We start from the raw sequence: 26,101 nt of genomic DNA, 5'->3' as shown, positions 1-26,101 counted from the left end.
GATGGTTTGTCTCACCAACTCGCAAGAGTACTGACCCCGTTTTCTGGGGATGCAGGTGACGAGTAGACGCAGCGCGATGCGACGGCGCACAGCAGGAGCCTTGAGACCCACACTTTGCAGCAGATTCTGGCTTCTTCCGGTTTTGGGGTTGAGGGGTTGTACCCCTCCTTTTTGTGAGACTGTCCCTTTTTGTACACAGTCTCGTTTTGTATCATTATAACTATTGTGAAAATGAAGAATACTTTACTTGTCTACTGTGGTTTGGCTTTCTCACTGTGGCTCGCTCAGACTTGCGACCCTTGCTTTACCCCTGTTTCCCTCCTTTACTTCCGCTAGTTGTTTTTCACTCTGTATATCCTTAAAAAAAAAAAATTCCTCAAAAACCAAAGGTTTTTACAAGGTCGGGGTTTGGGGCGTCACACTTAGAAGAGATATACGCAAGATTGAATCACTATGAAATTTTTTTGACAGCCTTTGAACTTATTGGCATGATTGAATCACTATGTATTTTTTTTGACAGCCTTAGAACACATATGTAAGATTGAATCACTATTAAATTTTTGGACAACCTTAGAACACATATATGAATGATTGAATCACTATAAAAAATTTTTGACAACCGTAGAACAAATTTATGCATGATTGAATCAATATGATTTTTTTTTTACAACCATAGGACACATATATGCATTAATGAATCACTATGAAATTTTTTTGAGAGCCTTGGAACATATGTATGCGTGATTGAATCACAATGAATTTTTTTTGTCAGCCTTGGAACATATATATGCATGATTGAATCACTATAAAATTTTTTGGACAGCCTTAGAACACAAATATGCAAGACTGAATCTCTATAAAAAAAATTTGACAGCCCTAGAACGCATATATGCAGGTTGAATCCCTACAAAATTTTTTTGACAGCCTTTGAACACATATATGCATGATTGAATCACTATGAAATTTTTTTGACAACTTTCGAACACATATATGCAAGAATGAATCACTATAAATTTTTTTTTGACAGCCTTAGAACACATATATGCTTGATTGAATCACTCTGATTTTTTTTTACAGCCCAAGAACACATATATGCATGATTGAATCACTATGAAATTTTTGTGACAGCCTTAGAACACATATACATGCATGATTGAATCACAATGAATTTTTTTTGACAGCCTTAGAACACATATATGCAAGATTGAATCACTAAAGGGTTTTTAGAAAAGGATATTTAAAAAGGAGATTTTCAAAACTATTTTTTTCTTTTCTATATATTTTTTACTTTTTTTGTTCAAAAATTCTAAAGCTATGGGATTTCTAAACCATTTATAGAATTTTAAAAATATTTACAAAAAAAGGCTTTTCTCAGAACTCGAGTTCATTTTCAGAAAATTTCTTCAGAAGATGCGTTGGGATCCAGGTTTTGAGAAAATATTTGAGTTTTAAACCTCGAAACGAGGAATATAACATGATGGATCTAAACGGATACCGGACAAAGTGTCTGAGCTTTTCAAAAGTTATTTTGGTAATTTTGAGAATTTGGTTTAAAAATTGGACAACGAAGCTCAAATCCAGACCTGGACCAATTTCAGGGGCTGGCTCCCATTCGGTCTGGACGCCCAGTCCAGACCTGGGCTGCCTTACGTTTGATGCAGACCCATGTCGGGGTCATTTCCTGTACCAGCCCCTTCACTGTCCTAGTGTTTGGCTCGCGCGTGTTGCGGGACAACATAGCTGCTGTCCTTCTCCTTCGGTTTGGTCCCTGCGCCGTGTGACAGCATGGCATGTGGCCTTCTTTTTGCTGCTGCTGCAGCAACTAGCTTGTTGTCACCTTGTCTTGGGTGCTGCCACAGTTTGGCAGCACAGTCCCAACCGAGTCTGTAGTGAGTGCGTAGTGCCCCATGACACCAAGTAATAGTTGTGGGGTGGGTTCATCTTTGACAATTCCAGCTGCAACTAGTTGTCTTTTCGTTTTGCCGCATATTGTAGGCGGGTTAGCAACCTCCGAGATTTGTAGCTGATGGGCTGCAAGTATGAGTGATGCGGGATCCTATATCCCAATGAACCCATGAGTGTTTTGGCTAACTACGAACCGTGCGGCGGGTACGCATTGTCCGAAGAGAAGTTACAATTACATTAAGCCCAATGTTATGGTAGAACCACCGTTTGGAGTAGTAAAGTCCACCCTCGTTGTGGATACGGCCACTTTAGCATAGTACACAAATGCTCGCTTTGCACTAGAACGTGTTTTTCGTGCTAATGGCACCCTATCGAAAGCTTCTAAGTAAATTGAGGTTTTTGTTTAGTTAAGGAACCATTGGTTCTTGTCCAAATGAAATAAATGTAGCGTTGGCAATCCCTCTATCGTACGCAATTGACATTATGACACTTTGTTTATTGCCTTTCGTAAGTTAAGGTTTATACGATAGTGAGAAGTTGATAGCAGTTCTCTTGTTGTACATGGCACAACCATAACTACGTGTTTATATACGCAATCATCATGAGTTGATGTTTGCCAGACACAGTAACAAATTACGTAATATATGGATGAATCCATCAGTGCGGGTATTGTGGATACACACCTTTTATGCATGTGTTCACTATTTCACAAGAACATGAAGTACTTTTGATGCTTGCCTCATGCCTTCAAGAAAAACAAGGTTTGCTAAATTAGGAAACCTATGGCGTATGACATATTCGCATGGCCGTGCTTGTATATTTGATTTCCTGAATCACATTGGAGATTTGGATGGTTTCCCCTAAGTGTGAAGGGACTCGGGCACTTGGTATGAATTACAGTCCTTTGAGACTTATGGATCATTTGATAAGGTTGGAACTCCTTGGTGAGTTGTTGCGGGCAATGGCCCCACTTAGCGAGATGAGCTCGCTTATGCTTGCAATACATGGTTTATGAACTTTGGCACAACTTGTGAGTCACGCTTTACCGTGACAAATGCTTCTAACTGTCTCATCATAATGAGGAATGTTTGTATTGTCGATTGACTAGTTCTCGCACTTATGACACTGGTTGGTTCCTTTGTAAATGATATTTTTAAGAAAATAATTTTCAATAAAAGCTTTGGAAAATCGTCAACCAAAGATATAAAAACCGACTTTCCACGAAGTGGTAAATGCGGGTCGAATCCACAGGGAACAGGAATTACTTAAAATATTTCTCAAAAATTTAATTTATTAATTACAAATCTCAATCTACAATTACAAAGCTAATACAACGATAATTAATCACTAAAAGAAGTAAAAAAAGCAATTCAATATTCAGTGCACGCCAAGGGTATTTCAGTCCTTTCGCCAGTTATCCAATCTTCGCACTTGGATAATAACCCTGGAAAATGATTATGCTTTTCAACCTAAAAAGAAAGGAAAATGAAGAGTTAGTAATTTATTCTAATAATGCAAGTTAAAAATGCAACTAAACCTAATTTTCAAGCAATTGGCAAAATAATTCCTAATTACACTAAAACAATTAATTAAAATATTAAACTAATGCAAAAATCAACTAACCTAAGTCCAACAATGCTATATGATGTAGATGCAGTACCTAATTTGCAGAAAATATTGAAAACAGTACGAAAATGCCGAAACTAATGAAATTACCAATATGCCCCTAACTAGTGTAAAATAGATTTCTGACAGCCTGTCGGAAAACCACTGTTTGACAAAAAAACAAGATTCGATTTTCCCGAAATTTATTCTGTTCTGTAACTAACAGATTAAATAATCTGACAGTTTTTACAGAATGAAAAAATGATATCTGAAACTCCAGATATAAGTGTTTCAAAACTGGAAAAAATCAGGATATCGCAGGTCCCGAAATTTAAAAACCAGAAAAAGCGGTTTTCACAAAACGCTTACAAATCAGACCAAATCAACTCGGATCGAGCTGAAATTTGGTCTGCAAACAGTTAACACACCAATAAAGTGAATAGAAAAATAATATTTTGAAAACTCAAAATTTTTGCACATGAAATGATGACAGTGCGATAGGGCAAAAATCGGGTTTTTCTTTGAGTGCACTATTCACTAAATAAATCTATTTTGAACACTAAAAATGCAAAATAACCCTAATGCAATCTAAATGAGACTAATTAACAGTGTATATAGAGATGATGAATGCACTATTACTAAATGAATGAAAGAATAACCGCAAGTTGCAATTTATGACTAACACTAAGCTAACTAACGATGCAAATGCAACTAAGCTAATCAAAGAGATGCAACCCTAGTTAAATAAATTAAAAACTGCAGTTATTACTAACTAACTACTATTGGAATAATTGAACTACGCAAATCACACACAAGAAACAATTACAACTTGAACACACACTTCTACAATATAACTAGATCAATTGAATAAATAACTAAACTAGTTAGTCTAAAATCAATATGAAGTACAACTAAATGGAATGAAGCCACTAAAGACTAAAGGCTGCGGGTTTAGGATAGGACTAGGGTTAGGTTCCCTAGGTTGAGTCGACTAGGCTCGGTTGACTTGGCTAGGCTTAGTCTAGGACTTGACTTAGGCTAGGTTTTGACTTGGTTAAACTAACTATAATAAAAACCTAAAAATTACAACCTAATTAATTAAAAATACTAACTACACTAATAACTCTAGACCCTTTACACGCGTAATATCAATAACTTAAACCCTAATTAATACCTATCTAACTAGGGACCTAACTACTAACTACGGTTAACACAATTAACTTCACTAATTAAAATCTAATCAATACTAAATCCTTGTGGACGGTTAGAGAAATAGGCAATAATAAATACTCAATGATAATTTTGGGAAAGTTGAGAAACCCATAAATCGTCCAACTAAATGGGGAGTTACAATCCTTAAATAGCTTTAAAGTCCAATTCAGAAACTTGGAACAATGAAATTGCCAAACCGAAGTTATCCAGCCTAGAGAGCCACACGGTTTTGGCTTTCCAAACAAGAATTCAATTGCAATTATTTCTTTCTTGAAACCGTAGATACCCACTTTGGAAATTTAATTAATTTTCAAAATATCTTTCCCAAGATAAACAAGTAACTCCCTTCTAATAGGCAATCAACATTTAATCCTTTCTTTAAATACTCCACATGATTTTTAAAGAGTCAAATCTTTCCAAGAAAAAAAAAATGTTTTCAACTTCACTTACTTAATTGCCTTCCTTCTCAAAACTCGTCAACCCTAATGGAAGTTATTCTAGGCTAAGTAATTTAAAACCTACCTAGGGTAATGAGAGGTTAGTAACTGAATGACAACACAACTTTCTAAAATACTTAAATGCTACACCTAATTCAAAAATTACCTAAATGAAATCCTAAAAACGTCTAAGACATTAAACCTAATGCATTGAACCTAGACACCCTAATACACTTACCTGCTGGCAATTAATTCCTACCAAAAACAGCTGTGGAGCTCTAATGGAGCTCCAATGGCCGACGCCCCACCTTGGGGAAGAAGAAGAACTTAAAAAAAAAATCGACTTTTTAAATATAAAAACAAAATCTACAACTATGCAAATGTAAAAATCTAATGACAATTCTAATTGAACAAATAACCTTATTTAAATGATTATACTACTGCAAACCACATTAACTAAATAAAATACTAGAACTAAACATTACATGAAACATAAATACTAGTCTAACTACACGCATAACATAGAACACTAGGAATTGAAGCTAATTACCCTACGTTTTAACAAAAATACATGAGAAGCTACCTTAACTAGATGTTAATCAACAAATTAAACTAATGTAACAAACTGGAACTAAATGAATATTTCACATAGCCGGCTGAACACTATCTAAAACAAAGAGGTAAAACTCGATGCTTTTTGTATTTTCAATAGAAACACAACACCAAATCACCAAACGATTAAAACAATATGTAACACAATCCTAAGACTCTAAACTCGACCAAGACACAATATGTAAAACTGTAAAATCAACAAGAGGTGCAGGCACACAGCTTGAAGTTGAGGATTACACGCACATCACGAACATGAATTCTAATTCAACGATTTTGGCATACACATTCATACGACACATAAAAAGTCAAATTGGGGTCAACCTAAATCTAAAAAACAGTTCTAGAACATGTAAGAAACATCTAATCAAACTCAGATTATACTTGGGAACCATAGAACAATGTGCAACAACTAAACTTATGGAAACACCAAGATCGACTAGAATTACTCTAGCCGATTTTTTTTTTTTAATTGAAACAACAATTAATCAAATCCAACAATCCAACTAAAACAAAATAAACTTTTTTAAAATGATTTTTCTGTAAAAACAACACAGTAAAACACGCTGGATAAGAAAACCCAAATCGGCTAGAAGAACCTCTAGCCGATTTACACGTTTTTAGATGAAAATGCTGGAAAAATACAAATCGAATACACAATCAATGAAAGAAAACCTAATCTAGCGTGTTGGTCTGTGCACGAGCTTTATACTATGGCTAAAACAATAAAAATAATACAAACACACAGAAAACAATAAAAGAAAAACAACACACACGATTTTGGGCTTTATCTAGAAGAAAAGATAGAAGAAGACCTACCTCAAGGGCGATCCGACGATCGTGGGGAAGAAAAGAGCGGACAATGGCCTTGGTTTAAAGTCCCAAATGGTTCGAGAATGCTGGGATGTCACCACGAACTGTATTTCCACAGCTACAACACGTTGGAGATCCACCGAGGATGGAACGGGTGCCGATTCGCGATCGGAGGGCTTAGAAAACCGGATGTAGGTAGGACCGACTCATCTTGATGGAGTGTTTCGCACTTCCGATCAAGATTGATGGTCTCCACCTCTGCTACACCTGCAAAAATACATCTAAACATGGATTTAAAACCTTAAACTCATTACCAAATGCATGAAAAACTTGTTAACATGATGTGCATTTCATGCATCATCAAATACCCCCATGCTTGAATGTTTGTTAGTCCCTTAACAAACCCTAATTATGCTATGCAACAGAGACAAGAAATGCTAAACATGAATGCATAAAACTAACTCACTTTCGTATGAATCACGGTTGCATTTAGCGTATGCAACAAGCCCTTTAAACCCCTGGCTTACACCAGTGGACGAGTAAGGTCTCGTGAGGGTTTGCAGAGATGCTACCCACAAACATCAATGAAATGCAAGAATGCCTTTTCAAGAATATTAGGCAATTAAGAAAACAGTTGGAACAAATATTTCATGTAATGGACATTCTTAAAACAAATTTAGAAATCTCATGCCACCACAGTAAAATTCTTTTTCCTTCACTTTTCTAAAATTGTAGTTATCTATGATTTTTCTCAGAAAGTCAAGTACTATCATGTTTTACTCATTTTTCCTCACTTGTATATTTTTTGCACAGTAATGCACACATATTCATAAGCAATGAAAATTTTCTCATTCAACACATTCTTTTTCTTTCTTTGGATTTTCAATTTTCACTCTTGAGCATTCTTCTCACAAGAGCACTAGTTTGAATAGTCAGTTTTCGTGACCCGTGTAGCGAGCTTTGGGCCAATGACTCCCAGGCTGGCCGACCTTAGAGCACTAGATACAAAGTATCCCTCGGACTTAATTGCTCGAGTCACTAGACCTTCTATTCTAATAGTTTACGTATAGTCTTCCTCTCGTCATGTGCAATGTCTCTATCTCTTAGGCTTTCTATGCAGTCCATGTAACAAGCTTTCGAACCGGTGGCTCCCAAACCAGCTAGCTTTGGGGCACCAGGTGTAAAACACCCTTCAGATTCTACTTACTCGAATTACAAAGGCCACAGATATCAACTAGACAAGAGGATGTTCTCCTTCGTTATCCTTTTCGTCAAGAGACCCAAACACTTCATCTCATGTCTGAGTTCCACTACTAGGATTCACGAAGACATCAACAACTAAACGTAGCTCTATTCTTTTAAACTCATTTTTCTAAAACATCTTTCCATTGCTTATTTCTTTCGCAAAACATACTGTGCATACTTATACTAAAGTGATTCAAATTTTTCTAACAATCAAATACTATATTTTCTTTGAATTTTCTCATAAATAACTACTCTATTTGAATCAGTTCAGAAAAAAAAAATTCATGGGGCTTAAAACAAAAATTCTAACTTGTTAGATTATGCCAAAAACACTCATATATGCTACAACTTTGTTCTCAGATACCTACTTTAGCTACCAGACATAATATTTTTTTTTTTTTTTTAGTGTGCATCTAAACCACCCCCCATGCTTGAATGACACTGTCTCTAGTGGCATACAAAATATGTAAAAATGCAATGCAAATGCACACTAAAAGACAATAAGAATAAATATGGGAGAAAGGATAGATACAACCTGATCTGTGATGGGCTTCTGAAATTTAATTGATTTGACTTTTTCATCTGATCAATGAATTCTCTGAAAGCTCTACCCTGTACCTGATAACTAATTCTCATACACCAAATGTTAGATTCATCCTGCATAAACCAAAAACAAATGTTAGCACATATGAAATGAAATACTAAAAATAAAAGCAAGTACTGAAATGAATAACAAAATTAATGTACATATGATACATCCCTCTAGTCGAATCCTCATGCCTTCGTGAGATGCACTATCTCACACTCACCATTCTGTAAGGAATCTGAAATGAAGGGCTTCAGTCTTTGCCCATTAACCTTGAATGTACCTTGGGTCATAGGATCGAATAATGTAACTGCTCTATGTGAAAACACTTCTTTCACGATGTACGGTCCTGTCCATCTCGATCTCAACTTCCCTGGGAATAAATGCAAACGAGAGTTGTATAGCCACACTTTCTACTCCGGCTCAAACACTTTTCTGACAATGTGCTTATCATGAAATGCTTTAGTGCGAGCTTTGTAAAGCTTGGCGTTCTCATAAGCATCATTCCTGAGTTCCTCTAATTCTGAGAGCTGAAGTGCTCTCGCTTTGCCAGTCTGGGCGAGGTCAAAATTCAATTTCTTGATAGCCCAATACGCTCTATGCTCCAGCTCGACAGGTAGATGGCATGCTTTCCCGAATACAAGGCGATACGGGGACATGCCAATGGGAGTCTTAAATGCAGTTCTATATGCCCAAAGTGCATCATCTAAGCGCTGAGACCAATCCTTGCGGTCCGGGCGAACTGTCTTCTCTAAAATCCGCTTAATCTCCCTATTCGACACCTCTACCTGTCCACTGGTCTGTGGATGATACGGAGTGGTGAATCTATGATTGACAGAATATCTTCTCAGTAGAGAAGCTATCTGTACATTCCTAAAATGCTTGCCACCATCGCTAATCATCGCACGTGGCACACCAAAACGACTGAAAATGTTATGCTTAATGGACTTAAGCACCACTCTATGGTCATTGGTCTTGGTTGCCACAGCCTCAACCCACTTGGACACATAATCAACCGCCACAAGAATGTATAAATTTCAAAATGAAGGCGGAAATGGTCCCATGAAATCAATGCCCCAAACATCAAAAATCTCGACAATCAAAATCGGAAGCAAAGGCATCATGTCCCTCTTGGACATGTTCCCAATCTGCTGACATCTAATGCAACGCCTACAGAACTCATGGGCATCCCTGTGGAGTGTGGGCCAATAAAATCCAGACTGCAAAACCTTTGTAGCCGTCTTCCTACTGCTAAAATGCCCTCCACAGGCTAATGAATGGGAAAAACTCAAAATGGACTCGTACTCCTCCTCCGGGACATATCTCCTAATGATCTGATCTGCGCAATATCTGAACAACTCTGGTTCATCCCAATAATAGTGCCTCACCTGAGATAGGAATCTCTCACGCTCATTCTTATTCCAATGCTCAGGTATCTGCCTCAAAACCAGATAGTTCACAATATCTGCAAACCAGGGTAAATGCGATGTCCTGACTGACATGATCTGCTCGTCTGGGAAATAATCACTGATCGGCCTCTGATCCTGCATGGTCTCCACGATCAGTCTAGAAAGGTGGTCTGCTACTACATTCTCACTTCCCTTCTTATCTCGAATCTCGAGATCAAACTCCTGTAGTAGGAGATCCCAACGAATGAGTCTTGGTTTGGTGTCTTTCTTATTCAACAGATATTTCAATGCAGCATGGTCAGAATAGACAACCACCTTCAAACCGAGTAAATAGGACCTAAACTTGTCCAATGCGAAAACTACAACAAGTAGCTCCTTCTCTGTCGTAGTATAATTCATCTGAGCATCAGACAGAGTTCTACTTGCGTAGTAAATCACATAGGGCTTCCTATTAATGCGTTGTCCTAAAATAGCCCCCATAGCATAATCAGATGCATCGCACATAATCTCAAATGGGAGAGTCCAATCCGGAGGTCTCAAAATGGGCGCAGTAATCAAGGCCTCTTTGAGAATCTCAAAGGACTTCATACAATCCTCGCTAAAAACAAAGGGCTGGTCCTTCTCCAATAAAGTGCAAAGCGGTTGAGAGATTTTGCTGAAATCTTTTATGAACCGCCAATAAAATCCCGCATGCCCTAAAAAAGACCTAATCTGCCTCACAGAGGTGGGTGGAGTCAAACGCGAAATGGATTCCACCTTCGCTCTATCAACCTCAATGCCTCGCTTGGACACAATGTGTCCAATCACAATCCCCTCCTAGACCATAAAATGACTCTTTTCCCAACTCAGAACAAGATTTGTCTCCGCACACCTACTCAGTACTCGAGTAAGTTTTTGGAGGCAATCTTCAAATGAAGAGCCATACACTGAAAAGTCGTACATGAAAACTTCCATCACATCATCTATCATATCCAAGAAGATACCAAGCATGCACCTCTAAAAAGTGGCTGGGGCATTGCAGAGCCCGAACGACATATGTCTGAATGCGAAGGTTCCATAAGGACATGTAAATGTCGTCTTCACCTGGTCGTTAGGATGGACAGCTACCTGATTGTATCCTGAGTATCCGTCTAGAAAACAATAGTAGCTCTGTCCCGCGAGTCTCTCTAAGATCTGATCAATAAACGACAACGGTAAATGATCTTTCCTAGTTGCCACGTTCAGCTTCCTATAATCGATGCAGACTCGCCATCCTGTAGTGGTCCTCATCGGAATTCTCTCACCCTTCTCATTCTCCACAACAGTGAGTCCTGATTTCTTTGGTACCACCTGAATCAGACTGACCCACTGACTATCAGAAATAGGGTAGATAATTCCGGCATCCAACCACTTCACCACCACAGTCTTCACCACTTCCTTCATATTGGGATTTAACCTTCTCTGCATATCCCTCACTGGCTTGACTTCCTCATCACAATGGATTCTATGCATGCAGAATGAAGGATCAATCCCCTTTAGATCAGCAACTCCCCAGCCAATCGGTGCCTTGTGCTCTCGAAGAATAGTCAACAATCTCTGCTCCTGCTCGTCAATGAGCAGGGATGAGATGATCACAGGCAGAGTCTTATCATCTCCGAGGTATGCATACTTGAGAGAATCCGTTAAGGGTTTCAACACAAGTTTCGGAGGTGACTCGATCGAAGATTTGGCGGGGGTCTCCGCAAGTGGTGGAAGAGTCTCAATGATAGCTCCCCAAGGTGGTCTCTTTGACAACACTCTAGACACATCTACGCTATCTATACAACTATTCTTCTCTATATGGTACAAATCTAAAGAATCCTCAGTAATATACAAATCGGGCTGCTCCTCCATTAACTCCTGCGCAATATCTATATGAAAGCAGTCCATGTCTCCCGCTGGTCCCATCGCGGCATTGAAAATATTCAGCTTGACCATCCTATTGACGAATGAGAGATTCATGGCTCCGGTCCTATAGTTGATGCACGCATTGGCAGTCGCCAAGAATGATCTGCCCAAAATGATCAGAGTCTGGTGCTGGCTATCCACTCCTTCCATATCCAGAATGATGAAATCGACAAGGAAGTAAAAATCATCCACATTAACTAGCACGTCCTCCAAGACACCTCTCGGTACCTTGACAGAACTATCTGCCAGCTGAAGTGTAATAGGAGTCGATCTCATCTCTCCTAGCCCGAAAGAATCGAAGAAATACCCAAGGAGAATGTTCACGCTTGCTCCAAGGTCGAGCAATGCACGTTCTATCCGGATTGTGACGCCCCAAACCCCAACCTTGTTAAAAACCTTTGGTTTTTGAATTTTTTTTTTTGAATGGATATATAGAGTGGAAAACACTAGCGGAAGTAAAGGAAGGAAACAGGGGCAAAGCAAAGGCCGCAAGTCTGAGCGAGTCACAGTGAGAAAACCAACCACAAGCTAAGTAAAATATTTTTCATTTCCACAATAGTTGCAATGATACAAAAACGAGACTGGGTACAAAAAGGAACAGTCTCCCAAAAAGGAGAGGTACAACCCTTCAAACCCGAAAACCAGAAGAAGCCAGAATCTGCTGCAAAGTGTGGGTCTCAAGGCTCCTGTTGTGCGCCGTTGCATCGCGCTGCATCTACTCATCACCTGTATCCCCATAAAACGGGGTCAGTACTCTTGCGAGTTGGTGAGGCAAACCATCCATACATTATTATTTTTAAGGAAAAACAGAAGGTAAGAAACATACTACAAGTGTGCTAAGTACAAGACTATAACTAGCATGATGGAACAGTTAGAAGCATTTGAATAAAAATACCAGTGCGTGTCAGGTAGGTGCACGTGCCACAAGACTGTAAAACTACAAGTAAGTAACAGTGTAACAACTAGAGCAACAAAGCAGAAACCGAACAACAGAATGTAGCAGCTAAAGTAACAGAGTAGGAAACAACCAACAGAATGTAGCAACTGAACAAAAGTATATATTGCTCTAGAGTAACAACTACGGTAAGTCAGTCTGATTGGTTAGTCCTTATGTTCAGATTTTTACCTCCTTCGGGTACGCGAAGGAAAACCCTCGAGTTCTGTGAGACATGCACCTGACGTCTGTTATTCAATTTTTAATGTGGTAACCGGGGATGCTACAGAACGAGAAAACCACCTGCAGGCGACACGCAGCCAGGAGAAACCTTTCGCAAGGGTATAGGATTGCAATCCGTACTACTGCAGTAGCAAAGGTCCCTGTAGAGGGCAACCTCAACCTCCCTAACTCCAAGTGACTGGAGGTCAGAGGGCACATCGGCTCCTCAAAAGACAAGTCATAGTAACGACACGTCACTCGGGGCTGTACCATTCACCCTCTCCCTGGGTGACCTAATTGTGAATGGGGCGCGACAGGTTTATCTTATTTAGGCTCAAACTTCCGATCGTACCTCCTCTCAAGGTAGTCACACCTCGTGGTCCCCGCGGGGTACGCAAATGAGGACTTGGCCTGCCCATCCACGTGCTCGGCCTCACACGGCCACCATGAGCACATCGCCTGTGAAGACGATAATTTACCATTTTTATTTTATGCCTAGGGCGACACAAACATGTGAGTATATTCTCACCAACCCGGGCCATTGCCCGTAGACTCCAACCGAGTCTCAAGACCTTGTAAACACCCCAAATTTTCACTCACCTTCTTGACATCGCCCTCAATCATCATATTTCAGTTCTTCAGAAGCAATGAAGGGCAAAATGGTCATTTTCCAAGATTGAACCTTGCAGAAAGTCCTAAATTTCATTCTTGAGCTTCAAAATTTCTATATTTAGGTTCAGAGACATCTTCAAATTGAAAATTTTCAAATCCTTTTTCTGGAGAAGAAGTTAGAATTTCCAAGTCCAAGCTCAGAGTGACATTTCATAGAACATGTCTTTGCATAGCATTGCATCATTTCACTGCATAGCATGTCAGTTTGAGATCCAGAACTCCTAATTTTCAAAATTGTCCATCCAGATTTGATTTTTAAACTTTTTCAAATTGATTTTTAAAAACCCTGGGTATTCAAAATTATCAAATTTTCCCATTTTACCCCCAGGATTTTGAATTACAAAAATTTTCTCAAGAAAACAATCTGGATATTTGGATATTGATTTTAAAGATTTTATCTCAAAACTGTTTTTGCAAAAGATTTTAAATCTCTTTACAAATTTTGTTTTTACATTTATCCATATTTTTGCCCTGAAAACCCAATTTTTCCAAATTCTTGAAAAACAAATAAGGTTTTATCTCGTATCTTCAAATAAATGGAGCGGGACCCGCCTTTGAACTAGCATCATACTAAGACTCTCAGGTAAGGTGTTTATTCTCAAGCGGGACCCACCCGAAGTCCATACCAATTAGCTTTATTTTCAAAAGAATTTTAAAGATGGCTGAGGTGGCATCTCCCATTTATTATTATCATTAATTTTTTTTTTTTTATGATATCACTATTCATTTTTTTTAGAAACAGTTTTTAAAAAAAATGCTTAGTTATCTAAGACTTAGGTCAACAAACCCAAAATGATTTTAAAAACCTAAGATTTTGTCCAGCCTCTAAAACGACGAGTTTTTAAAATTCAGTTACAAAAACTTTGAAAAGTTTTCAAAAAAAAAATTTGTAACGGAAGGGAGGGCTGCGTTTTTTTTTTGAAAAGAGGGGAAAGTTTTTAAAAAGGGGGGCAAGGCATTCACGAGAGGGGATTTTGAATTGGAGATTTTCGGTTTTTGCAGGAGGCTCTCAAGGTGGAAAGGAGGCATTTTCACCTTCTTCAGCCCCAGCCATTTGGCTATCGAGATCCCTCTTCAGCCACTACAGCCCAGCCGCAGGTTTCTCACCATCTCCAACCTACCAACAAGAGCTTCATCCTTCTTCAGCCCAACCACCAGACACTTCAACGGCTGCATCACCATCACCACCAGTCGCAGATCTTCCACCTCCAGCAGTTGCCGCACACCACCACTCCAGCCCAACCGCAAGAGAGCCACCACCGTTTTTCCTATCTTGCTTCAGCCACAACAGCCAGCGCCATCCTTCATCAGCCTTCAGCCCCATCAGCAGGAGATCCAGTTGCAGGTCTTCCACCTTCAGCCTTCAGCCCATCGTCCTTCAGCCAACAGAAGATCCAGCAAAAACGCAGGAGACTGCCCTCTTTTCTAATCCCTCTAGCTGCTGAAAAACCTTATTTCAGTGAAGATTATCTGAAGGTAACTGAAGAACAACTTAAAGCTGCTCCTGCACAACCCAAACTCGCCCAAGATTGATCCAGCGCAAGGCCTTTCTCAACCTATGCATCTAACATATAGTTTACTGATATTTTGTGTATTATTGTTTTTTTTTTTTCTTCTGCAAAATCACACTGCCACCCTGCTTCACTGCTGTAAATAGTATCATTTAGGGTCTTTGCATGATACTATTTATTGTGAGGGAGCATCTGCTGAAGCCATTTGTTATGACCAATTGATCTCATTTGTAAGATTGATTTGTTTGATTTATTATATAGATTAGTTCTGAAAATGTATTATCAGCATGTTTTATTATCAGCTGTATAGATATGTATATATAGCTTAGTATCATAAATAATGCCAAGCATGTTTTGTAGCATCCAGAATTCGGTTCGATGCTAAAACTTAATTAATGAGGACTGGTCTACCTGAAAATCAAATTGATTACAGGAAACAAAGAGTCATGGTTTCTGGTTTTCATTGTAGTTAATTGAAAATCCTTCATTTATTAATATAGTGAAATATGTTATGTAAAAAGGGTTGATATCTTTGATTTAGCCATTTGATCTTCTACTGCAAAATGTCAAGCATCTCCTCAAATTGCTGAATGATTATCTCGTGGACAATATGTAGACGTCTGGCATAACCCAGCCATGTTAGTATGATAATGTCACTGCTGCATTACATGGGATGTACTTTTCATAGCCTTGTCACAATTTTCTTGAAGACAGCCCATTGTTCCCACAATGCACTTCTTACACATCACGTATGTGTTATATTTACCATCTTCTGCAGGTATGCAGTCTTGATAATCGGCTATGTTCATGAACAGATATATCCACATCCGTTCATGATCCATATGCCATCTTTTGCAAGCGTCATTACTGATATATATAGAAGCTCTATACCCATTTTTATTGAAAATTACCTTATAGTTTGGGAAATACGGCTGTGCGAAATCACCTACAGAAACTGTATATACATAAATTTTCTGGTTTTACCCATTATGTGTGTAAGAACCACGATATTTCTGAGATATTTTGTATTGGCATGTGCTTCATTATTTGTTACTCTTGCTTTGTCGCAAGAATTTTTCGTGATTGTGCTAATATAGCAATACGAAGTCTTAATCGCGTAAGATTCGATTTACGAAGCAATTAAGGACGACCTTGGCGAACTAAGGTCCGATATCCCTAGACTAGATTTATAACTCATCTAAGTAGGTTCATCCCGAATTGGAAACCTAAACTAGGAAATATTTCTGGTAGTAGGGCGAAACGGGTATATCGGTAAATACGAGTCACGACGAGAGTGAATTTTGTCAGGATGGAAAGCCTAAGTAAATAAGCTTAAAACTTAAGTTTTAATTCAAAAGGGTAAGGTTCGAAATGAAATTTCTTAAAAGTTTGAAACCTAGCTTTTACATGAAAAATTTACTAAGGTTTTATGAGATATTAAAATTTGATTTTTGTAAAGTTAGAAGAGACTTTTTCAAAAATCTCCAAGACCTAATTTGGAATTTGGAAAAGGTAGTTAGCATGGGGCCCACGTGAGCATGAGCCCAGCCCATGCTACTTTTAAAAAAAAAATTATAATAAAACAATAATAATAAAAAAATGGTATTTAAATAGCATTTTTGAAAAGCATGAATTTTCAAAAGTTGGGGTTGGGTTTTGGCATTACCACAAGTGGTAGCCCAAAACCCAACGGCTATTGGGCTGGAGGGGGCGCCCCTTAGGGGGGGGGGGGTAAGCTCCAGCCCATCATGTCAAAAAAAAAAAACAAAAAAAAAAGGGGTTGATTTGATTTTAAAAAGGGGTTTGACCTTAGGGTCAAAAGGTGGTCTATGGGGAGACCTACTCTCCCTAATTTAGGGAGAGTAGTTGTGGGCTAGGCTCAAGGGTTGTACACCCTTGAGCTAGGCCCATCATGAAGGGGGTCAAATCCCCTTGGGCTAGCCTTATAGCACCTAAAGGGAGGGGGGGGTGTGTGGGAGGAGAGCCCTCCATCTCCTCCCCTCTCATCCCAGCCCTCCATCTCTTGGAGTGGCTATTTAAGGGAGGGAGGAGAGATAAATTCATTTTCTCTCTTCCTCCTCCTCAACCCTCTCCCTCCATCCTTCCACCCTTCTCTCTCTCAAGTGTGAGAGTGAAGAGAGTGTAGAGAGTGAGGTGAGTGTGGCTGAGAGAGTGCAAGTGAGGACACCAGCACCACCACACCGGAACCATCTCCGTCCCTACGTCGGAAAACCCCGAAGGTGAAGAGCTTCCACTTTGCATTCCACTTCTTTTGAAAAATGCATGTAAAATTTGTTATTGTTGGTTTGGGTTTTTCATTTTTTTTTCTAAGTCATGAAACTTGTATGAGTGTGGGTGTGTTTTAGAGGGATCGACACATCGTTGTGGTAAACACGCACACACCGAACGTTCCACGCAATGGGACTGTCCTTAGGCGATTTCGGAGTTCTGGAGCTCCGGAGTCTCCTCTGCTCAAAAGACCATATCTGACTCGATACTGGTCCGAATGGAGCGATCTTGGACTTTTCGGAAAGGGGAAACCATGTTCTTCAACTTAAGTGTTTACAGTTTTCACTGTTTCGGTCTGCAACCCTCGCTAAAATCCTCGTTTTTAGCAGACGTTCAGAACTTCTGTCAGTGTACAGGAAGTCCTGAACATCATCCGGTAATCCGGTGGTATTTCTTAAACCGTTTGTCAAAATTTTTCATGATATAACTTGTTGGAAAGGTAGAATAATTATCTACGACTTCGATGTTTGTGATTTCCCATGATTCGTTTTGTAAACCCTTCAAAAAGTCAGGTTTTAGCAGACTGACAGGGTTTTGACAGTGGTCCAGAAAGTTCCAGACACTGTCTGGTAACACAGCGCCCTTTTCCAGACCGATGGTCGGATCAGAGTGATCTTGGTGTCTGTGCGAAGCTGAGACACGGATCTACGAGTTCCGTGTTTAAAATTTTCACTGTTTCGGTGCAGACAGACCCCGAATCGGGTCACCTTTCAGGCCATTTCTGGGCTATAGATATAACTATATATATATATAAAAAAAAGAGAGAGATCGGTCGGGACTCGCCGTGTCCCGCTGCAACCTCTGCAGCGTTGGGTAAGGCAGGGTGGTCTGACCCACCTCGGGGTTCAGACCCACCCATTGGGTCTTCCCCAATCACGTGGGGAAGGGGCGCCACACGGGACGCCCACGGTTTCGGGTAACCGGGTGTGCTTTACACCCGGAGCACCCTCTTGCTGGGACATGCCCCAGCAGCTTGCAGGCTGCATCCTTGCTGCTGGCTGTCCCGTGGCCAAGGAGAGTTCCTCCTAGACCCGGCAGGGTCTGGCCCCACGTGGACCAGACCAGCTGGTCGCTGGCCAGATTGCCTCCCAAAGGCACCTTAGCTACACCCCATGGTGCAGGCTGCTCGCGACCCATTGCGGGCGGCTGCCTTACCAACCTGGGGTCTGACACATAGGTCAGACCAAGGCGGGGTTAGGTCTGGACCAGCAGACCAGGCTGCCCAAATGACCCCGGTTGGAGCCTTATGGTGGCGGCGGGTGCTAAGTGCGCCCGCAAGGCTTAGCCAACCACTGGGTGGTTGCGTGACCTACTGCACCCACCCAGTAGCCTCGTGTAGAGCTTAGTGAAGCTCGTGTTGGTGGCTGTCACAGCCCTATGAGTCTGGTACGACATGCCTAGACCACCTACTTATGGGATTTCCACCTCGCCGCCAATTCAAAAAGCACGAAAATGCACGCATGAAGGCAAAACCGATAGAGAGTCACTAATAGACTCCTTGTAGCACGTGTATGATGTTCAAACAGCCGTTTTATACACTTGGCACCAACGGTGCATGGTTCGGAACTGCCTATAGGGCCTGGTGGGCTACAGTTAGCCTTTTGGCATTTTGGCACACATTGTACCATTATACCCTTGCCATCACGTCAGTGTTCCAGAATGACCACCTTAGCCTTCGCTGCCACATCGTGGTGAGTTTGGATAGGGGTATAGTGTGGCGAGCGGTACGCTGCCCATGTACCTTATTACGTTTCCCAAGTATTGGGTCTTTCGACGTTTTCAACATGAAACCGTCGTTTTGACCTTTTTGAGTTTTGCTAGTGCGGTGGCACATCACGGATGTATTGACGTAATCCCCGTACACATGGGGTTACTTTAAGAACCTTTCTCGACACTCATCAGTGTCTACACTACGGTCTTCCCTAAGCGAATGGTTTCGCTAAGTGTTGGAGCCGACGTAGGGCGGCGAAAATATGTGTATTTGGGAGATCCATGCTTAAAGCTTTGGACACTAGTTGTCGTACGAACATGTTGATATATATATATTTTGAGCCTGTTATCGCTCAGATTTGTGCCTCTATGAATATGTGTTCCAAATCGTGATAATGTGTGGTTCATGCACGTGGCACATCATGACACGTATGTCACCCGTTCAGGTTCGTCGAGTCCTTCTTGTTTTGGCTCACATTCGTATATCAATGGATTTACGATGCACCAGAGGCGTGTTTTGTACTCAATGTGACATACACTTGGAAGGAACTGAAAGCACTGTAGGGTATGACACTTTCGACCTGTTGAGGTTTGAGACTCGGTTGGAGTCTTCGGGCAGTGGCCCGGGTTTGTGAGAGTGTACTCACACCTTGTGTCACCCTAGGCATAAAAAAGAAAATGTTATAATATCGTCTTCACAGGCGATGTGCTCGTGGTGGCCGTGAGAGGCTGAGCACGTGGATGGGCAGGCCAAGTCCTCGTTTGCGTACCCCGAGGGGACCACGAGGCACAACTACCTCGAAGGGAGGTATGACCTAAAACATGAGCCTAAATAAGATAATCCTGCCACGCCCCATTCACAAATTTGGTCACCCAGGGAGAGGGTGAATAGTACAGCCCCGAGTGACGTGTCGTTACTACGACCTGTTCTTTTGAGGAGCCGATGTGCCCTCTGACCTCCAGTCACTCAGAGTTAGGGAGGTCAAGGTTGCCCTCCATAGGGACCTTTGCTACTGCAGTAGTACGGATTGCAATCCTTTGCCCCTGCGAAAGGTTTCTCCTGGCTGTGTGTCGCCCGCAGGTGGTTTTTCTCGTTCTGTAGCATCCCCGGTTACCACACTAGAAATTTAATAACAGACGCCGGGTGCATGTCTCACAGAACTCGAGGGTCTTTCCTTCGCGTACCCGAAGGAGGTTAAAAAGAAGAACATAAAGACTAACCAAATAGACTGACGTACAGTAGTTGGTTACTTGCTTACTTTAGCACTGCTTGCACTTCTATTAGACTGTTGTACTTTATTGGTTAGTTGCTGCTCTGTTTCAGTTGTTGCACTGCTACTTACTTGTAGTTTTACAGTCTTTTAGCACGAGCACTTACCTGACACTTGCACATATATCTGTCATTTTACCTGTTGCATGATATGTGCCCTTTCTTGATAAAATGGATATACAATGTTGTTGTTCTTTACCAACTCGCAAGAGTTCTGACCCCGTTTTATGGGGATACAGGTGATGAGTAGGCGCAGTGGCGATGCGACGGTGTACGGTTGGAGACTTGAGACCCACACTTAGCTGCAGATCTTGGTCCGTATCTTGTTTTGGGGTTTGAGGGGAGTTTTCCTCTCATTTTGGGAGAGACTCGTTGTATGGGTGTTTTTAGTCTCATTTTGTAAAACTCTGATATTATATGTATTTGGAATGGACATGTGGTTTGTATCTTTTACTGTGGCCCGCTCAGACTTGCGGCCTTTGCTTACCCCTTTGTACTTCCGCCATCTATTTTAAATTCTTACAAAAAAAAATTTTTCTCAAAAATCAAAGGTTTTTACAAGGTCGGGGTTTGGGGCGTCACAGAGATTGGTATCAGAGCAGCTTTAAGTGTGGTCCAAGACTTCTGCGTGCATCGTTCATCGCACTGTAAGTATGTTTGGCTCAGTTAATTATGTTGATTATCGTTGTTTCTTGTGCTACTTAGTTTATACATATGCATGCTTCGAATGTGGTTTGATAGATGTCGTCAGACCCAAGGTACGAAATGATCCTAGAAGCAGTACGTGACCTAGGTCAGGGCGTAAGATCCCTAGATCATGCTGTGAAGCATTTGGCACGAGAGGTTCAGATGATGGCACCTCCGGCACCTCCGTGTGAGAGATGTAAAGTCTGCCATGAGGGGCAGATTTGCCCACGGGAATGGTGTCACTACTTTTGTTGTGGCCTTAAAGGGCATATCGAGGCTGAGTGCCAGCGTAAATTGGAAGACCTGGCAGCTGACCCAGTGGAAGGGGTGCATACTCCATCAGGTTTACCCAAGTGCACACCTTCTTCTACTCCTCGTCCGAAGCGAAGACGGTGCGGAAACCGGAACAACTACCGCGACCTCTACACTAGTAGGAAGTGAGAGCGATCGCACAGATATAAATGTTTTGTTAGGACACTAAGTCAGTGTCTACGGTTGTTACAAAGGAGTATATCCTGTAACCCTGTTATAGAGGGTAATTTTGGCTTGTATTAAATATATGTATGCATCTTTGATCATATAATGAAATCATGTTTTGGTATCTACTCCTTGCTTATACGAGTCTCCTTGTTGTAAAGATGGCTTGGCGTGAACGTTGCAACAACATCATGGACACCTTGAACAACCTGGCTAAGGTTGTAGGCAGGCAGGCCGAGGCCATGCGTGCCATGGGGGAGAACATGCAAGCCTCTCAGGGACGAGAGACTCCTGTTCCTACTCCTTCCCCGGTGTTAGTAGCGACAGCCGTACCCTACAAGCAGTTCATGGCTATGAACCCTCCGTCATTCGATGGGAAGTCTTCTCCTAAGGCAGCCGAGGACTGGATAAGAGAGATCGAGAGAATCTTTCGTGTGTTGCAGGTCAGTGATGACCGAAAGGTGGATTTTTGTAAGACCCGCAATTTTTCAGATAACTCTGAATAAATTCCTGAGGCATTCTTCAGTGAAAAATAGCATTTTTACCGTAAAGCGAATCGAACCGATTCCTGCGACCCAGATATACTTAGGATATTCGTATCTTCACGAATATATGCTCAAACGCTCTGGAGATCATAACTTCCTCTCTGCTCGAAATCAAGAGATTCCTGCGAGCCAACTTTCTTAGTTGCATAAATACGAAGATAATGGCCTACTCAGAATTTTTCGGAAAAAATGCCGAAAACTCAACTTTTTTGCGGGACCCACGAAAATGTTGGTGGGACCCACATAAATATTCTTCAGAAAATATTTGGTGGGACCCACAAAAATATCTCATGGAAATATCTCAGATGGATAAGATCAAACAGTCAGATGGATAAGATCAAAAGGAATTTCTGAAAAAGCTATGGACTAAAATGGAAATTCTGAAACTTGGGGCTCAAGTTTCAGAATCTATAAATAGAGGAGCCCCCCTCCTTTGAAAAATCGTCTAGCCCTCTCTCTCTCCTCCTTTTCCAAACCTCCCCTACCTAGCCTAGCCCACCTGAGCCCACCTGACCTGGTCTGAGCCTGCCTGACTTAGCCTGAGCCTGCCTGACCTGGTCCTAACCCACTTGACCTAGGTCTGAACTCACCTGACCTAGCTCAAACCCAGTTGACTTGACTTGAACCTAGTTGGGTTGGAATTCAAAGTCAAAGTCCTTTTTAGTCTAACTTTTGGTTTGGATTTCTGAACCCAGACTTAGCCTACTTGGGTTGAGTTCGAACCTGCTGAACCCAGTTGACTTGGACCGAACCCTGTTTGGTTCAAACCACTTAGGTTGAGTAGCTTGACCTACTCTACCTCTTTCTCAACTAAGTCAGCTTCATCTGACTTAGCCTGACCTCTCGAAGGAAGGCTCAAAGCCAACGAAGCAACCCGGAGCCGTTTCTTCCACGATTTGAAGTAAGTTCGCTTCATTAAACCATCTCTCTCAAGTATTTGATTGTTTGTATATAGCATATACTTTCTGAAGTAGTATCTTGCTTTAGTTCTTGGTTGAGCCCTCTAGGACACTTCGGTGTTCACGCGCTCGCCTCGTAACTATCGTCGGATATATATGTTCGAATACGCAGTATATGCGTTCTTCAAAATAGTATCTCACCCTAGTTCTTGGTTGAGCCCTCTAGGACACTTCGGTGTTCACTCGCTCGCCTCGTAACTATCGTTGGATACAGATCTAGGTGTATATCTGCTGATACTGCCGACGCGTCTTATATCGCACAGGCCATGTAATTTACCTTTGCCGTCGCGTCGTATGATGCCAAGGCTCCCTGCTTTCTGTACTTCCGATTACTGCACTTCCGATTATGCATTTACTTACGCCGTCGCGTCGAACGATGCCAAGGCTTCTGCTTTGTTATATATGTAGAATATTTCGTTCAGTTACACACCCTGAACAATAGTATATGCATTTCTTTTACGCCGCCGCTGTATAAAGCACAGGCTTCTGTTTATATTACATATATGGCGCGTAAGTGAGCATTCAAATGGAGATCAACTCCAAAATTGTCCATGCGATTCCCTTACCGCTCCTCGTACAAGATTCTGCTTGACGAATGAAGCCCCTATTGGAAAGGCTTCGCCTTTTGGCAAAATGCTCTTTACGTAAAGACTAAGTCAATTACGTATGGCCTGGCTATGGCCCAGGGTTCCTGCAACCTTGATGGATGCAAAGTACGCACAACGGTGCGCATCCATTTCCCGAATTAAGCGTGGCGATTTCCTACCAAAGAGGGGAGATGCCGCTGAAATGGATAAAAGAAACACACGCTTTCTCCATAAAAGAGAGGAAGTGCTGCTGAAATTTCTGAAGAAGCTAAGAATAGCTCAGAAAGAACGTAGCAGGATACTCTGACATATAGCAGAGTGCTACCCAGTTCATGGTTTGCCCTCTACAACGTAGAAGGGTTCGTCGCACCACTGCCGGTAGAGCAGGGGAGGTGCTGACGAAATGGTTGGCAGAAGAACTGCCGGAACCAGTTGAATAGCATAATGATGTCCGTTGATGGAACGATGCCAGAACGGCTCGTATCCCTGTGCCTGCAAGGGCACCTTGCTCGTAAGGGCCGTCGAGCCGGAGTAGAGGTTGCGCCTTGGCTAGGTTTGGACTCGTTGCGTGAAAATACGCCGAGTAGCCGATCTATTTAGATCGAGTCATATGCATGCTCATTGAGAACGGTTACACAACCAGACTCGTAAGGGCTGATGAGCCAGAGTGTGTTGTTTCCACCCAAAGAGGTGTGATGCTCGTGGTGGCCGAAGTGCCAAGAGCGGTGTTCTGCATGCATATGAATAAGACTTAAGGTCTCACATACCCCACGGTTGAAAATCGTGTTAGGGGTACCCCCTCAGTAATGACTGTGTTGGGGCAGACTGAATGGGGTTGGGTACATACTCCCGTAGTGCTAAAAGCACGGGCTGCCTAAATGGCATGCAGATTCTGTCCAAGTAATTGTAAGACTGGCAGACCCCTTCAGGAATTATGCTCACTGTGGAATGACAGTGATGGTACAGCCTTGAGTGACATGTATTTTACTTTGGACCTGATAGAGTCTACGATGGCCTCAGTCACTCATGGGTTTTGGGGTCGTGGTTATCCTTAAGATCTAAGGATTGAACCTAACTACTGCAAGTAGAGGATGCATCCGAATATGGGCCTAGTAGGATTCTCCCAGTTGAAACACACTGCCCTACTATGGATAGGGTCAACAGGCCTCTGGGGTATCTAAAATACATAGAATAATCAACCCCCAGAACGTCGCGTTGATGCCCGGACAATAGCTCTACCTGCGTACCAAAGGCGGGAGCGGTTAATTATCAAACAATGCATTAGTTCTAGGTTCAGCGATGCTTTGAATGTATGAGTGGATGACGTGTTGAGTCAGTCCTGCATAACCTTTGTGAAGGTGTCATGTTCGGTATACTACTGGAGCGACTGGGCAAAGACCCGTGTTGTATCCGCACGACTAAGCGAAGCTCGAGGAGTTGTCCTTAGATGCGTGGGATACGGATGTGCCAAGTATGAAGACTTGAGCTAGACATCACTTTGAGACCCGAAAGAGGTCATGGCTAAGTCATGGAGACTTAAGCGGCTATTCAAATCACAGCCCTGAAAAGGCTTGCTCTAAGTCATGAGGACTCGAGCGGATGTTCAACTCATAGCCCTGAGGAGGCTCTTGCGATATACGCTAAGTCTTGGAGGCTTGAGCGTCGTTATTGCGCATTGCGACCCTGAGTGGTCATTACCGTACTTGAGTTGAATGGATGTATGACTGCATGCTTACCAAACCATCAGTGGCTCTGACCCCGTTTTATGGGGATTTCAGGTGTTGGACCTGCGTGACGATATGCGGAGCAAGGCGGCATCGAGTTCCAGGGTTTCTCTAGACAGAGTTGTACTGCTTCCTTTTTATTGAACCTACACTGCTTTTCTAAGTAGTAGTGTTGTAATAAACATGTGGTTTTCGATAAAATGGAACACTTTGGTGGTCAATGAGTTGCTTGGCCACATACCTGCAACGTGCTCGGAGTTTTCTAAAACTGACGACTCATTATCGTCTGATTCTGCTGCTAAAAGCTTTTCTAAATTCCGCTGCAAAGAAAAAAAAAAGAAATTCATGAAAATTTTAACTTAGCTTTGTTTTGGAAATCCGGGGCGTTGACAGAATTGGTATCAGAGCATGAGTCTGAGAAACCTGGTTCAAGATCCGTCGTGTTTGCGGTATCGCACTGTAAGTATAAATTTTATACTTTCTCTGATTTGGGTGTATTTGTGTGAATAGATAAAATGGCTCCTAGGACGAGGAGAACCATGCCGAGTGAGGAGTCCCATACACAGGGCTTCCTGCTGGAAACACTCAACAGGCTTGTGTCTGCCATTCATGAATCAAGGCAAGCACCAGCCCCACCTTGCAATGAGAATCTGGGAGGAGTGACTTATGAAAAGTTCCTCAAACTCGACCCACCTGTTTTCGTTGGTAGTGCCGATCCAGAGCTCGCAGAAAGCTGGATCGAGGAGACATAGCGTGCATTCCTGGTA

The sequence above is a fragment of the Nuphar pumila genome, chromosome 8 (assembly GCF_984573655.1).
Source record: "Nuphar pumila chromosome 8, dmNupPumi1.hap1.1, whole genome shotgun sequence".
Lineage (NCBI taxonomy): Eukaryota > Viridiplantae > Streptophyta > Magnoliopsida > Nymphaeales > Nymphaeaceae > Nuphar > Nuphar pumila.
This window is presented reverse-complemented; position numbering follows the sequence as displayed.